This window comes from Bombus bifarius, unplaced genomic scaffold (assembly GCF_011952205.1).
Source record: "Bombus bifarius isolate JDL3187 unplaced genomic scaffold, Bbif_JDL3187 scf7180000009111, whole genome shotgun sequence".
NCBI lineage: Eukaryota > Metazoa > Arthropoda > Insecta > Hymenoptera > Apidae > Bombus > Bombus bifarius.
This window is the reverse complement of record NW_022884904.1, coordinates 587,345-602,724: the sequence shown is the minus strand read 5'-3', so window position 1 is coordinate 602,724 and position 15,380 is coordinate 587,345. Positions and strand designations below refer to the sequence as shown.

The 15,380-nt window shown below is 39.9% G+C and overlaps 1 protein-coding gene across 8 annotated transcripts in view; it reads right to left on the bottom strand.

The window, feature by feature from the left end:
- LOC117213510 (talin-1) overlaps positions 1 to 15,380 on the bottom strand; it is a 48,308-nt gene that overhangs the window by 17,561 nt on the left and 15,367 nt on the right. The window contains exon 1 of one of the 8 annotated variants that reach the window (XM_033458902.1): positions 12,217 to 12,440. The exons of 6 other annotated variants lie outside the window; for them this stretch is intronic. The gene's annotated coding sequence lies outside the window, so the exon portion shown is untranslated. Of the gene's footprint in view, positions 1 to 9,917; positions 10,446 to 12,216; positions 12,441 to 15,380 lie in introns of those variants that run through there. One more of the 8 variants, XM_033458904.1, reaches the window with a different exon arrangement.

The window sequence follows — 15,380 nt, the reverse complement described above, 5'->3', positions numbered from 1 at the left end:
GTTAGCATGATTTCCATCCTCTGCATTTTTCTCTTTCTTTTGTTCAAATATATAAACGACGCAAGTCGTTCACTTGAAATAGACAAAATGCAATTTTTAGCTCTGTTGGAAACAGGTTCTTACATCTTCTTCTTATATCGGTTACAATTTCAACTCAATTGTAAAATGAAAAGAATTCGTCATTCTGTCGAGTTTTTGTAGTTCTAATGATGCAGTTAACGTTGAAAAGTAAAGTACATTGATCTGGTAGATGCACGTCTGTCGTGTTTGTTCGCAATTACTGTGGCTAGTATTAAACAAGAAACACGCAGCGCTTGATCGTCGAGCGACTCATGGTATTACGAAGAACATAAAGTACTACGGGAATATGCGATTTCTAGTTTACTGAATCAAGTGCAACAAGTTGCAAGAGGGCGAGCATTGTGCTTGCTCGCGGGTCACCGTTCTAACCATTCGCGTAATTGCACATTATCATAAAACAACGGATAGTTCTTGCTTGTTGTACGCGAATATATTTTCTCTCTCTCTCTCTCTCTCTCGTTAATTTCCCCTTTTTACACCGAAGAGTTCCAATGTAATAATCGCGAATGACGAGACTATGTGGATGTACAACTAGGTCGATTTACGAAGAGTAATTTAATCCTTCGCTTTATAATTGCTTCAAGAAATCGTTAAATTCTCTATTTCTGTTGGAAATGGAACAACTAAATATATAAAATTATGATAAAAATAAAATAACTCTTGACTGGGATATTACCGTTTAATTACCTACTTACATTCGACGATGTCAATCGATCGAAAGAGTATTCATATTTACGAGTATCGAAAAGTATCTTTTCCAGCTGATTGCTGAATAAGAAGAAGATAAGGAGAGAGAGAGAGAGAGAAATTTTCAAGCCCTGCGTTCCATCGTTTTGTATCGGTTTTCTGGGAAATCTAACGGAGCAACGGATTAAAAATGTCTCGCTATCGTATGAAAGAGGAAGCAACCGTGGGACTTCTGTCTATATATTGATCTACCGAGGTATGGTACATTTGCCATAGAATTTGCCACAGGGTGCAGTGTGGGATCCAGCACGGGCGTAGAACCCACCCCACGTCACGGTATTCGGCTAATAAAAATAAATTGTCACCGGCTCCGGGCTAATTAAATCGATCCGAGGATACGAATCTTTCTCATCTACTCCCCATGGAGAGAAATACCACCCGCCATGCTCTGTTTGCATCAACAAATTACCAATAATCCCCGTACATTTGTCGAATAAATCACATTGATGAAACAGACTTCAATGCTTTACGCGCCTTGCCGAGAACCCTTTTAATCGTCCAATTTAATTGTCAGAAACGTTGAAATAAATAGATTAAAAAATGAGTAAAAGTTGGCTACATTTTATGCCTCGATATTTTAGTGGAAATTTCGTAATGTAAAATTCCATTTTGTCGAATATTGCATTCTTGACTGGAAGGAAATTTCTGTGCCTCTACGAAAAATATTCCACACGAGAATGAAAAGACCGTCGACAGCCTTGGTTATGTTAATTGGAAAGTTGATTAATTACGAAGTTCCGTTCATGATGAAATAGTTGGGCCCAAGAGGGAACAACGTAAGGCTACTTCGTGCAGACCGAGAACTCCACTAACAAAAACTAATAGATCTAGGAATTTAATAGCAAGAAGGGACATTCTGCGTATTCTGATATCATTTTATGGAAGAATAAAGATAAAGCTATCGATCTCCTACATTGATTCCGTCAACTTCCTAAGAAGAGGACATTTTTCTAAAAATCTTCCTAAAGTTAAAGAAAATCTCAAAGATTCGAAGCTTATAAAAGAAACGAGAAATTACGATATTCTGTTTAGAACTGTGAATCGAGAATGCATTGTCCGTAGACTATCACGACACACGGTATATTATCAGGATCTAAACGAGCAGAGGCCGCCAATTATAGGCTGTTTCGTTCGTTTACTCGACTCCTTTTTTTTATATCCGTCTCGATGGCAGAGCAGGGGGGTGGTCCATGCGCATAAATTCGTTGCAAGTACACCCTACGCCAATGTGAACTTCCACCCTTAGAGGTTGCCAGGCAACGCCGGTCTCTGACTGTGTCAAACTCAAGCACAACCACCCCAGTCCATCCCTTCTTACGAGTCCATCCCGTCGACCCTCGCCCCCCTGTTCCTCTCTCTTTTCATTTTCTCTTCTCCATTTTCCTTACTTCACCGCTGTACATCGGCCTCTCTTGTTTACTCTTTTCCTCCTCGGTTACCGTATTTCTATCTTTACACCTATCACTGTACAACTTTTATACATTCTTCCTCTTTTCTTTCCCGTTTCGTTGTTTCTTTCCTCTTTCCCGTGAATCTAATTTTCCGTTCTTGCCGTCTTATTTCGTTTCTTTTTCTTTGCTTTCTTATTTGCTCCTTTGTTTCTTATCTTTATTTCTTCCTCTACCTTTTTCCTCGGTTTTAGTTAGATCGCCGGCGTTATTGTCTCTCCGATGTCTCGTTTTCTACTATTCTCGGCGCAGCGCTTTCTTTGTTATCTCTTTATCGGCTTTCAACGATGCTCTCGTTCCTTTTTCACTTTTTGATTCGTTTCTCTTTCATGCTTTATCTCCTCTTATTATCCTCGCTTTTCTGCTTGCTAGTTTCTTCTTTGTCGCTACTATTGCCGTTTTATTACCAACCCTTTTTGGCTCTACGTTTTTCCCAATTTCTATATTACTCTTTCGCATGCAAATCTCTCATCGGTATTTTTATTTCTCTAGCTCTTCCCTCTTCTCCCACTTTCATTCTGTTCTTATTTTTCTTCCATTTCGTTACATTATTTTCACGTTCGTCCGTGTCACTATCTCGAACCTCTGCTTTCGTCCAATTTTATCGTTTTCGATTTTTACGCGCTTTCATATAGTTAGATACGATTAGTTTTAATGTAAGCAAAAGGAAGGACGTCGTGTTCAAATTCACGACAGCGGCTGCAATTAACATCAAAGTGGAAAACATTTCCAAGGAAATATTATAATTCTCAGCGCCTCTTTATTCAACGGTATCTCAGAACTTGGACCATGATCTTGTTTTATAGCTACTTCTCTAGTCCGTTAACCGTTGTAAATGGAATCAAATTATCGCCAAGGAATTCAACTCCGAGTTCGTGCTAAAAATTCACTAAAGAACGACTTTGAATAACTTGACGGATTTATACTAAAAAGAAAGGAACAACTAACTAAATTCAATAACGCAAAATCTACCGTAAGATCATTTTGCAGGTAAACTGGAGGATGAATTACCGAAGTTATTATTACTAAACGTAAATGAATAAACGTTGTTGAAGATCGTAAAAAGTATACGAAGTGGTAGTTGTTATAATTTAGAAGTGGGTGGTTAAAAATGATTCGAGCGATGAATAAACTGTCGGTACTACACCAACAACGAATCTGCTTTGATAATCGCGCAAGTTTGCACGAAACTTTGTCTCGGGTTCGCTTTAAAACAGCCACCCAATAATGTATGCAACGATACTGTACAATTGCTTGACTAATAATTTCGTTTAACGTTATCTTTAAACGAGTTCAGTCGTTCGGTAGTCATGAGAGCCGCAAGTAAGGACAAGGAAGATATTTCGCTGAATGTTTCTCAAATCGGTAAAAATTGGTCTCTGAATTATTTAAGAATCTCGTTCTTTTTCGATCGAACGTTTTTTGGCTCGAAAGGGAAGAGAGCTCGAACGATACATCTATGCGAAATAATCGAAATTTTGCAACAGATCTGATTCGTCGTTTACAAAGTTACTCGCTCGACCGCGATACGTCACTTTCCAGTTTCCATGGAATGTATTTAGAGGAATGACCTCATTACCTGTAATTAGGTCAACCGTATGAGTGCAACTATGCAACGGCGATGCGCTCCAACGTCGTTCGAATCGTTCTTTGAACGTTTCGACCTTCGTATCAAAAGCTATTACGCGTGTTATTTTACGTATGTCTGAAGTTCTTTGTACATTAGATACAAAAAAGAATCCTCCGCGCTCTAAAAGTCCGTAATACAGTAATACATACGTATATCACGCGAATATCTACTTTTGAAGCTGCCAAACTTTCTGCATATTGTGTTGCACACTTTTAGCGTTGGTATATAACCCAAAAATTCTACCAAGCGAGCTTCAAGACTTTTAAGTAGACCGTGTAAAACGGTCACGGAACTACCCAAACGACCTTACGAATGAATATTTTACAGCCAGCTTGCAAAAAATTCCTCATAGGCTGAAACGCGTCGTTTCGTCGTTTAAGGAGTAGGTCAGTGGAATTTTTGTCCGTAAGTGAACGAAAAAACTAGTGATTTATTAGAAATTAGCAAAGATTCCAATGCTACGTGCAATGACGATAATCAAAAGCCCGATAAAATTGTAAGTCAATCGAATCACGAAACGAGTCCGTTAGCGCAGAACGCTTATAAGCTCGATATGGGTGGCAATGGGTATCGAGGCTGACAACGATCAAGAGAGAAGGGAAAACAAGGAGAAAATAAATAGGAAGCAATACGATCCGCGTGTTAACCGAAAGTGGATCGATCGCAGTCTCTAAATTTAGACGTCAGTGTCTTTCCACGGTGATGACGCCTGACGGCAACTAATTGAGGGTCCGTCGATTGCTACGAGGTAACGAAGACACGATTATGCACGCTCTACAAGATTCGGTAATCAGGGGTTCGGTTCTCTTAATGGATCCTGGCATACGTGCCAATCACGTGGTACCCCGCTGTTGATACAACGAGCATGAAAAATAATCTTTCGCTTAACTTCGCTTGTTTAAGCTCGACTTTTGTTCATTGACTTTATTCCAAACGACTAACAGAATACGTTCATATATCTCGGAACGACGACCAGTTAGTTAATCGATGAACGTGGACGACAGTAAGTTTGGATTTTCATGTAATTTTTCGATCGTTTACATGCTGTATTTTTGTATCGATGAGTTTAGAACATAGGTGAATTTGTTCGATAAACGCGGAATCACATAAATCTTTTGCGAATAGAATAGAGCGATAAGATCGAATAAGAATAAGATCGATAAGTATATATCGATCGGCACGGTTAGATGGGAATTGCTACTAATTTCGGATGGATCAAAAACCAATATAGAGTCAACGTTCTCCCTCTGTTTAGCACTAACTAGCACGGGGAACTTCTGTGAAGTGCTCTTAACCGAACTCACTCGCCTCGCCTGTACGTGGTATTGGCTGGGATCCATGGGGGAGGGTGGAGGGGGGGGGGAGTGTTACAGCGATGTATAAGCCTTTGATTCCCATAGCTGGCATAACGATGTACATAATCTGCGAAACTTCGTTAATTTCTATCTCTATCGATACAAAAACACGACAATTTATTTCGTACAATTTATTTCCTGTATCCATCATCGATGGATTTGTTAATATTAACGTTCGATCACACGAAAAATCGAGTAAAACCTCTACCAAAATTCGTAGAATAATTTTCACAGTGAAAAGCTCTGAATTTATTAGACATCTATCAAAGCGAACCTCCAAGCACGTGAAAAGCAATATCGATGCGAAACCAAGGAACGAGGAACGATGTCGCGACACGAAGCGCAAAACCGAGTAACGCAAAGTGCAGTTCCGCCACCCGCGGAAGTTCGCGGAAGAAACAAGGAAGATTGTTTCGCTTTTCTCCTCGATCAAAAACCATCGAGATCGCGCAACCACTTACGGCCATTTACTTTCGATCGACACCGCGTTCTACTTGCAACGCTCTATTTTCGCCCATCTTCGAGCGTCGGAACCAAGCATCGTCAGCTTTTTTAACTCCATCGTCACTTCGTGAGCTTCGTCTTTTTCCAAAGCTATCCCACCCATTGCCACCCTCGTGTCACCTATCGAGCCACGTGGTTCGGACCATCCCCTTTTATCGCGTCCTCGGCACCCTTCGTCACGAACCAGCTCGTCGCAACGTTTCGTGACGCGACCAGAGGCACACCGACATCGAATCAGTTTATGCAAGATTCTCGTTCAACTCCGAAATTGTTTCGGAAGCTTCTCGAGACGTTTGGAAAATTTCTGCAGCGATTTTGGCTGAACGTAGGAAAGATTTCTATATTTCAATTATCCGTCTGTAACTCGAAATTCACATACCGATATACTTTTAAAGTTTATTTTATTTCTTGCTGCATTTTATTAATAATGGCGTTGTACTTCTACAAATAATCCATCAGCGCAATATCGAGACAATTTCATCTGGGCAAATATTGATTCCGCAACAATGTCCAATGGCATAGTTTTCCTTTGCACGTCCCGTCAGGAGTTGGTAAAGAACGACCTCGACCGTAACTACCAACTCTGTTACGAGCTGTTCGAATGACTTATTAACTTACACCCCGGGGAAAACCGACGCCCTACCGTTTCTTTTTTTTTTTTTTTTTTAGAAACTTTCAGACGTCTTTGAAACGATTGGACTAACTTCTTTCTCTGCCCAACTCTTTCGTCGGGTAAAATTCTCATCGACCTCTTACTTTCATTTTTTTCATTTCCTCTTTCTAACGTCGAATGGAAGCCTAACTTTAGTCAAAGCGGAAGGTACTTACCATCGTTAAAAATTACTAACAGAAAGAAAGACGAATTAAAATAAACCGGCGAAAATATAAATAACTAAATTATTTCGAATACGAGTGATTCCAGTTATTTCCGGTAAAAAAGCACATTCCGGTATTTAGTCAAGATTAACACTTTTTAGTTATTTACAGACGTATTCGTGCAAATGAACGCGATCAAAGCGAAATTTACTTTCAGTTTGCAGCAATTCAAATGCAACGTGGCATATACTTTAATCGCCGCATTACGTATCAATTTAACGTCGTTACGTTAACAGCGAATATTCAACTTCATTGTCCTTTCGCTCCCTCAAAGGGAAGTTCAACCCTTTCGCTTAAATTCGATTCTATATGTAGCCAATTTCACCCATTAACCCTTCCAAGGCTAACGCTTCGCAATGTTACAGTTAGAAATGCTATTAAGAAGTCAGTCAGGTAGAGTAGATAATTATTAGTTATTACGAATAAATTTTTGTGTATAACGTAGATTTAGATAATAACGATTCTATCGACGCTGTTTGCAAACCCTGTTTCCCTTGCCAACCAAAGCACGTGAAGGTTCCCAGCCGCGAGGCATCCATGTGTCACGGATGATCAAGAATCCCGATTATCTACCTCGACGATCGGTGCGACTGAATTTCGCGAATGGCGCAGCAGTAGCAACTACACAGCATCCAAGGTATCTAATTGGAAATTGGGCTACTCCTCTGATACCCAGGATCGTGGAATGTCGGCTGACGTGGACGTTGACTGTCTTCGTTTCCGGTGCAGGCTCCTCGTGTAAAGATAATTAACTATCCCTGCGAAGCTGCAGCACGGATTCGCGTCTATTCTCCGCTGTGTCCTCTTTATCTCTCCCTTTCTCTCCCTCTCACACACTATCGTGAAAAACCACCTGGAAATTCTGGCACGTTCGCTAAAACGATAGAAAAGGAAGAAAAGAGAGAAAGAGAGAGAGAGAGAGGAGGGGTAAAAGAGCAATTCGACCTCTATCGGGCGGATCTTTGTAATATTCGATTCAATTCCACGCGTCCCGCGATGACAACCGCCTGTTAAATATAATCATCGTTCGATTCGTGTACGTCACTCGCGTATTTATCGCTGTCATCGTCCTAACGAAGTCTCGATCAACGATCGACTTGAATAAAGCGGACGATCAAAAACGGGGAACTCTTTACAAGGCATGCAACTGGAAAGATTGTCTCGTTTTGTGTTAAATTACGACGCGTGTTTTTTCCAATGGAGAACCGATTATTTACGAGTCCGATAATCCGGAACAAACATTCACCGAGATTGTTTCGATATCGTGTCGGAAACGTTTATAGAATTTGTTTGCGTAATCAGTAAGCGAATCCATTCGGTCGATTCTAATCGAACGATAGATTACGTGTGACGATAAAAATACGTAATAACTTACATTTGGGGTAATTACATAGAAGAGGGTACTCCTCCTCCGTTCCAATGATTTTCAAATATGTTATCGAGAGCGTGATTTCAAACAACTTTTCTTCTATACGTATAACCGCGACTCAGCTTTAGGTATTCATACTTTTGCTACTTTTTATCTTAATGTGAGTTAGGTTCGGATTACCTTTATGTACGGACACGATGATATTATACGTATGTATATTCGTAGCTCTCGCGTAGCTAAGCCGAGTTCCTTTCTTATCTCCCTGTGGTTCCAAATCGAAAGATGAGACGTATAAACTCATCGCGACACCAACGTACCTATAACATCATCCGTAGATAAACCTAATCCAACCTAATCTACACCAAGATAAAATATAGCAAAAGTAGGTATTGTTACCAATATCTTCGATACCTTGAAGAATGTTGACCTTAACGACATATCCGAAGATCACTAAAATCGGTGAGGCGTACCCTCTTGTATATAATTATGTACCCAAATTTTAATCCACTACCTTGGACTCTATCGAGTACCTCATATTCATCTTTTAAATTTTATCTATGCATTCAAATGAGAGTAAGTAACTGGGATAGGCTTTGAATACAGCAAAAAAGAAGTAAAATAGTAAAATAAGATCTGAAATATAATCGACGCCTTAACTTTCGTTACAAAGGGAATACATACATATTTCAAAATAGCTGAATGTTGTATAGATGTAATTAAGAGATGTAATTACGTAATCTAGAAAAAGTGCAAAAAGCTAGATGCGTTACGAGAAGTTGCAACTACGGAACTTTCGTTATTTATTCTTTTTGACAATGTTCTTCCACAAGATTGAATACGTTTCATACCATGTGGCCAGCATCAAGCTATACCAGCACATAACGCACAAACTATGACTATGCGTCTTCGTATACAAGTATGACGAACAATGAACGATGCAACGAACAGTACTTCGACACATTTGGTATCGTACCATCCATCAACTTCGGTCTTTCTAATTCCTCTATCTTCGACGTATTCTAATAGTGTCGTGTATTTTATTGGATTAACGTGTTTTTAAAAGAAATAATAAAATATTTCATTTGTAAATGGATCTGATAATCGATGTCCCACTTTTTATCTCCGTCTTTCTTTTAAAAAGCAAAGAAAAGAAAAGTTGGGAAGAAAAATTTGAAACATAGGATGATAAAGGCGATCGATTTATGCAAAAAGCGAAATGGCTCTGTTAGAGTGACGAATGCAATTGCACTTTGCAGCTGCACCGCTGGACTAACGAAAAAAGTACGATTATAGAAAGTTAGACCTCGTTAAACCATTCAACTTTTTTTTGCCGTCGCTTTTTCCTATTTTCAACTGAAAAAGAGATATGGCCTGCCCCAGTTACGAATTGCAAATAGAAAGCTTATCGTTCGATCGAGATTCCCATTAATAAATCATTCAAGGGATAATAAAGAGGTACCTCAAAACAATTATCATTAATCTCGAACAGTGTATCTATGATGCAAGATCCTCTTAAATTCTTGTATCGTAATTGAACTATTTTATTATTATATAACGATATTTCGGGCTTAAAATATTCCTAAACTAGAAAGTAAGGTGTTTTATCCCTTCATGAATAGAAATTACACGCGATATATTTAGGCTACCTCGTAAAGCGTTCACGTATACTCGAGATTCTCATTTAACCTCTTAATGTCCGAATCTATTTACTCTAATCGCGGGTTATTTCGTATACATGATAATACATGGCGTAATATAAACATGAAAGTACAAGAAAGTACGAGAACTATCAAAATGTAAAAATTAATTTACTGCAAGAATAAATTTGTTAAATCAAACTTAAAAATAAATGCAAAGAAAAGCAAGTAGATAGAAGTAAGCGAAAGCTTGGGAAAATTCCAACTAACCTATATGTACATTGTTATACAACACTCACGAAACTGTTGTTCGAACTGATGTCCATATAGCCACGAACTTTCCCACAAAAATATCACGTTAAATTTCAAAAATGATGTTCCAATATCATCCTCGAAATAAATGCAAAGCTAGCTGAATAAACGTGACCAATAGAGAAGCTAGAAGCCTCCCTGCATGCAAGATCGAACATCAGTCGCACCATCTGCACCATCACACGCGACTGTAAACACCCTCGAAGCATTGCGTCGTCGACTCGCTTTCGAACGGAGACAACAACGCGCTACGTATTTTGTCACTCGGTCGCGTCAAAGTCGAGGATCCATTTGGAGCGAAAAGCGTTCACAAAACCCGGCACAACGTTTCAACGTCGACGATCGACCGACGAATGAACGAGTCATCGCGAACCGCCGGCCAAATCGAACGAACCGATTAAAAGACACGCGCGTGGTTCGAATTGTTCGATGGAATCACGAGCAGAGCTAACACGTTGTGCCGTTAGACCGGCGATCGGAAACTGAATGCGTCGCGGTCTCGGCTGGGACTCGAATGTGACCGAGAGGATTGTTGGGAAACCACCCCTCGAGCCATGGGAGAGGGGGGTAGGGACAAGGGGAAGTAAATAAGGCCTGGGTGGGGGAAAGGAGACGACAGGAGGGTGCTAGTGAATTCACACCGGGGATGCTCGGAGCTTCTGCGCACTATTGCCCCAGTAACACACCCCCGTAAACCAGCCGTGGAAAATTCGAACAACGTGCGAGCTGGAACAAATTCTCTGTTTTCGTCGGGCACTCGTGAGAAGCAGAGACAGGAAGTGGCCGTTTCTGCGGTATGGAAACGGTCAGTTAGAATCTTCAGAACGCTAGATTCTGGGCTGGTTTGGTCGAACCCGAGGTATTTGCTGCGTTGATAAGCTTGTTTCAAGGAAAACGAACAAAGTTTAAACAAACGACGAATATATTGGGAAATACTTAAATATTCTTTGACGTTAGTACGGTACTGTTCAGAAAGATAGATATTTCTATAAAATTTTCCTATTCCTATGTAAAATTTCCTGTGGAAATCTTTGTTATTCTCTATTAAAAATATCGATCAAGCGATGAAATTTGCTACCTAAGTTGCGTTTGAGATAACATACAGAAACTTAGTAAATCAAACGATAGAAACTTCGGTACCTTTAAATTAGAAAAATCTTCTATTACAACGTTAATATTAAACCTTATATCGCGAGGAGATCGATCATAGAGTAATCATCGAGTTAATGCGTTATCACGGTTAATAACTACCCCGTGAACCCCAAATTCCAGCGACTTATACTTTTCAACCCCCCAGGGTGCCACGTGAAACACAATACGTGGCATAATTGCGATTCGCCAAGCCACTAATTGGTCACAAAAGCATGGGGTTCGGTTGACAGGAAACCCACTATTTAGATTTATCCGGAAGAACGATTTAATTGTGGCCTAAAAAATATACTCTTGGAAACCCCTCTATTCTGACCATTACCACCCCCTCTCTGTTCGACGACTTCGACGAAGGGAGGAAAGTTGACCCTCGCATTATACTATCTGATTTCGAGACCTTCGAGATCGTCTGTTGCGATTCATCCCTCCCGATAATTGAGTCCCCTATCTTGATTGTTTCACGGCAATCAATTGCTTTGTTCGGATGAAAGAGTCTCGTTTGTTCGCTTGTCCAGGAAACTTATCATTTTTTCTTCCCGGTTTTTTTATAATATCACGAACGAATAAAGTTTGCTAAGATTATTCGAGACAGAGATAAGTTTAGCGGAATTTCTGATCGATGCTGCGACTATTCTACATATAATAAAACTTTCAACACACCCCTAAAATTGTCTTGTTCGTTTTAATGCAATCTTTGCACGCGTAAATATCTTTTTAACTAAAATTGGCGCACTTTCTTAATTCTCACCAAACAGATGCAGAAAAATTTCCTGACTAACGTTTCCATTCGAATACTTGTCACGACATTTCTGCAACGTAGAAATGTTTATCAAACTTTTGAACAATCGATTTCAAATTTTTCAATCGGGATACTCCTAACGAATAAAGCTTGTTACTCGATTAACAAGCCAGAAACAAGATTAACAAGATTAACACGATTAACAAGAAACAGAATGAAAGTTCAGTGAGCCAATATTTATCCTAGATTTAACAAGAACAAACCAACGCACAGAAAAGATATCGAGTGAAATAAAATTACCAATACTACCATAAGATACGTATTGCAAACTATCAACAACACGTGTACATGCATGCGATTTTTACTCACCGGTCGAAACTCATGTTGCACTCGTTTGTCTCGATTTCCATTTGGATTACAGAGTTTTTTCTTCTGTTTGTCGCTGGATTTTCGTACGAAACGGCACAAAGCAGTTCAAAAAACTTCAGAAATTTTCTTTCTCACCGTTTTGCTCCTTCTTTGCGACGATTGTATGGGTGTGTATGTGTAAGAGCGCGTGTTTGACACTAGTTTCAATTTCGCAATAAAGAGAACGGAGAGAGAGAGAGACAGAGAGAGAAGTTTTGTGAAGTTCGAAAGGCACAGAAGAGGACGGACGAGGTTTTCGTCGAAATTTCGTTAAAAATCCGAGGGAGAATAGGGGAGGAGAATGTCGGGATAGGGATAAAGTTTCAATGACCCTTAAACTCGAATTAAGGCAACTGGTTCGCGCACAACGGGCACGAAGCCAATTCGTAAAAGTAAGCTCGAAAGGTGAAACGAAATTTTTCGATCGAAACTCTGCGAACGGTGAGTTCGATCGGTTAAAAAGATCACAGTTTCGGTAAGGCTCTGACCAGTCGAGATAGTCATCTGTACGAGTTACGAGAGCAGCGTGGACGGCCTTTTCCACAAAAAGAAAGAAGAAAAGAACAAGGTGAAATGAAAGCGTTAGCTTATTGTCACCAGGTCGAATTTGGACGGCACTTTAAGGCACGGGAGATGTTTTCCTGTCGCGACAGCCCTACGATTACCGATTAAAAACAATACCGACGTAAATTATTTTCGAAATAAATGTTGAGTAAACGTGGGCGAACGAAGTTACATTTCTCTGTGTTTGAAAACGAGTAAACGATTCTTTCGAAATTTATCATTTCCAAGATTCGGAAAAATAAGAAGATAAACATTTGAAAGAAATTCTATTTCTCTGAGATAAAAATATAATACGTACTATACGCAGTTGAAGTAACCGAAGTCACGATGTAACGGAATTATCAAACGGGAACAAGAAATAAAAAATGTGTTACCTCGAAAAATGCGAAGTACCCAGACAGAGGCAAATCTCGAAAGAAACCTCCAAATTTCCAAACCAAAGACACTGAATCGACACCCAAGTCGACACCCAACGGTGAAAGAAAATTTAAAAAATACTCGAAAGGAAAAGAACTTATCTTAAATCGTAACAAAATGAAAAATCAATTCGTCCCCGAAGAAAATTGGAAAACTAACGACGAAAACAAATCAAAGGACGCGTCGACCGATGATTTTAACAGAGTCAACGGGGACCTTCAACCGAGGATAAACAAATTTCCGTAACGAAAGAAGGAAAGAAAGGATGAGAAACGAACAAATATAGAAGAGCAAAGGAAAACGAATGGAGGAAACAAGGAGATAATAGGAGGAACGAATTTGAAATTGAAACTGAAGAGACCGAGAGAGAACTTTGGTATTCGTGATGTTGAGGGGCAATGCAAGGACGAGGACTAGGACGAGAACAAGGATGTTACCCCGACGGCTGTCGCCAAAGAAGTGATAGGTCTGCGGCCTTGCGCGCGGTACCCAAACCAAAGACACCACCAGAGAGGATGCACATGCGCCGATAGAACGACGTTGACTCAACACGGCGATTGGTCGACACCGATGGTGGTAGTTTTCCTTCTACCCCCACTGAGTTTGAGTCGCATCCAGCGATCCAGCCACCCCTCTTGGGCATCGTCGCGCACGCATACATACGCGCCAGAAAGAACAACGCTTCTGTTGAAATTTCAGTTAACAATATCTACCTATCTTTCGCCACGATCTTCTTCATATTTCTTTCTTTTTAACTTCGAGGGATGAGAATTTGTCTTGATGTTTGGCGATCTAAACGAAGTTGTCAAGTAACATTTTTTTAAAAAATGTATCAAAGAATCATCTTGCAGTACCATTTTCTTCGCCTTTTTGTCTTGACGAAGGGACGATGGAAGTTTTCCTTGGGCTTTGATGATTAAAGAAAATCGCAGCTCCTTCTCTTTTGATACAACGAATAATTAAAATTTTAAAAACGAATTTTAAAACGAATAGTATAAATTTTGGGAGAACGATACAAGCTTGATTACGATGATTGTTTCGACATGAAAAATAAATGTGACTAACCCAAAGCTATTTCATTAATGAAAACTCCGTGAACTGTTTCTGTATGTAAACCCTGTAAGTAAAATCCAAAAAGAATCTAATATTCCGGAAAGGGGGAGAAACAGCGTGCAATCTTTCGCTTTGGATAGGGTCAATTCGTTCGATTAATCTCTTGTCAAAGGAAGACGAGCTTTGAGATTCCCGGATCAGTCGAAAATTTTCATAACGATTTTGGTAATTTTCTTGGGGCCGAATTTAAACAAGCAAGCGCACAAAAGGTTGAACGAGGATCGGGCTATAGCAGATGAGGGGGTGCAAAGGGATGGTAATGCGAGTTCGCAGGAGGGAGGTCAGCCATCGAGGGGCAGGAGAGTGTCACTCGGGAGCACGACGTGTAAGAGAATGGTCACCATCCCGGGGGGTGAATTGAGATGTACAGGCAATTTATGCAGCGGCACTTTCGTTCGAACGTCAGCTAGCTGACCATGAATGCTTGCAAAACAGTACGGGGATGATAACACCTTGCATCCTTCTCAAGCAAGAATACGATCTTCCTTTCGTCAACAATCGACATTTTGCTCCTTTCTTTCCTTAACTGCCCGACTGAAGTAAGTAATAGATTGATAAATGAAATTATTAATCTGAATTATCATTTCTCTTTGTCAACGTACCGTCAGTGAGATATCTCGTGTTTTATATCTCAAAAGTATACAATAACAACAAAATCGATTGTAACTTTATTTCAATAATTCAAGGAGGAAATTGTCGAAATGCCGTTGTTCCATGAATGTTCTGTCATCCATTAAGTGGTTGAGGCGAAATTCAACGAAATGTCATGGTACAAGGGATGATTCACCCTTCTAGGGCCAAAAATGGATTAGTTCCAGAGAAGCAGAGAAGATCGAAGCGTGAAGCAGTATAATATTCCGCGCGAATGCGGTAAAGGCTGTTTTATTTCTTTCTAGCGATACACGATTCAATCATCTCGCAGTTACTACAAACTACAAATCTTCTATCCAAATAATATTTATAAAATCTAAGCAAAAGCCCGGGCTATTACCGGACCTAAAATTAAGTAGAAACCTGAATTTCCTTCGAAC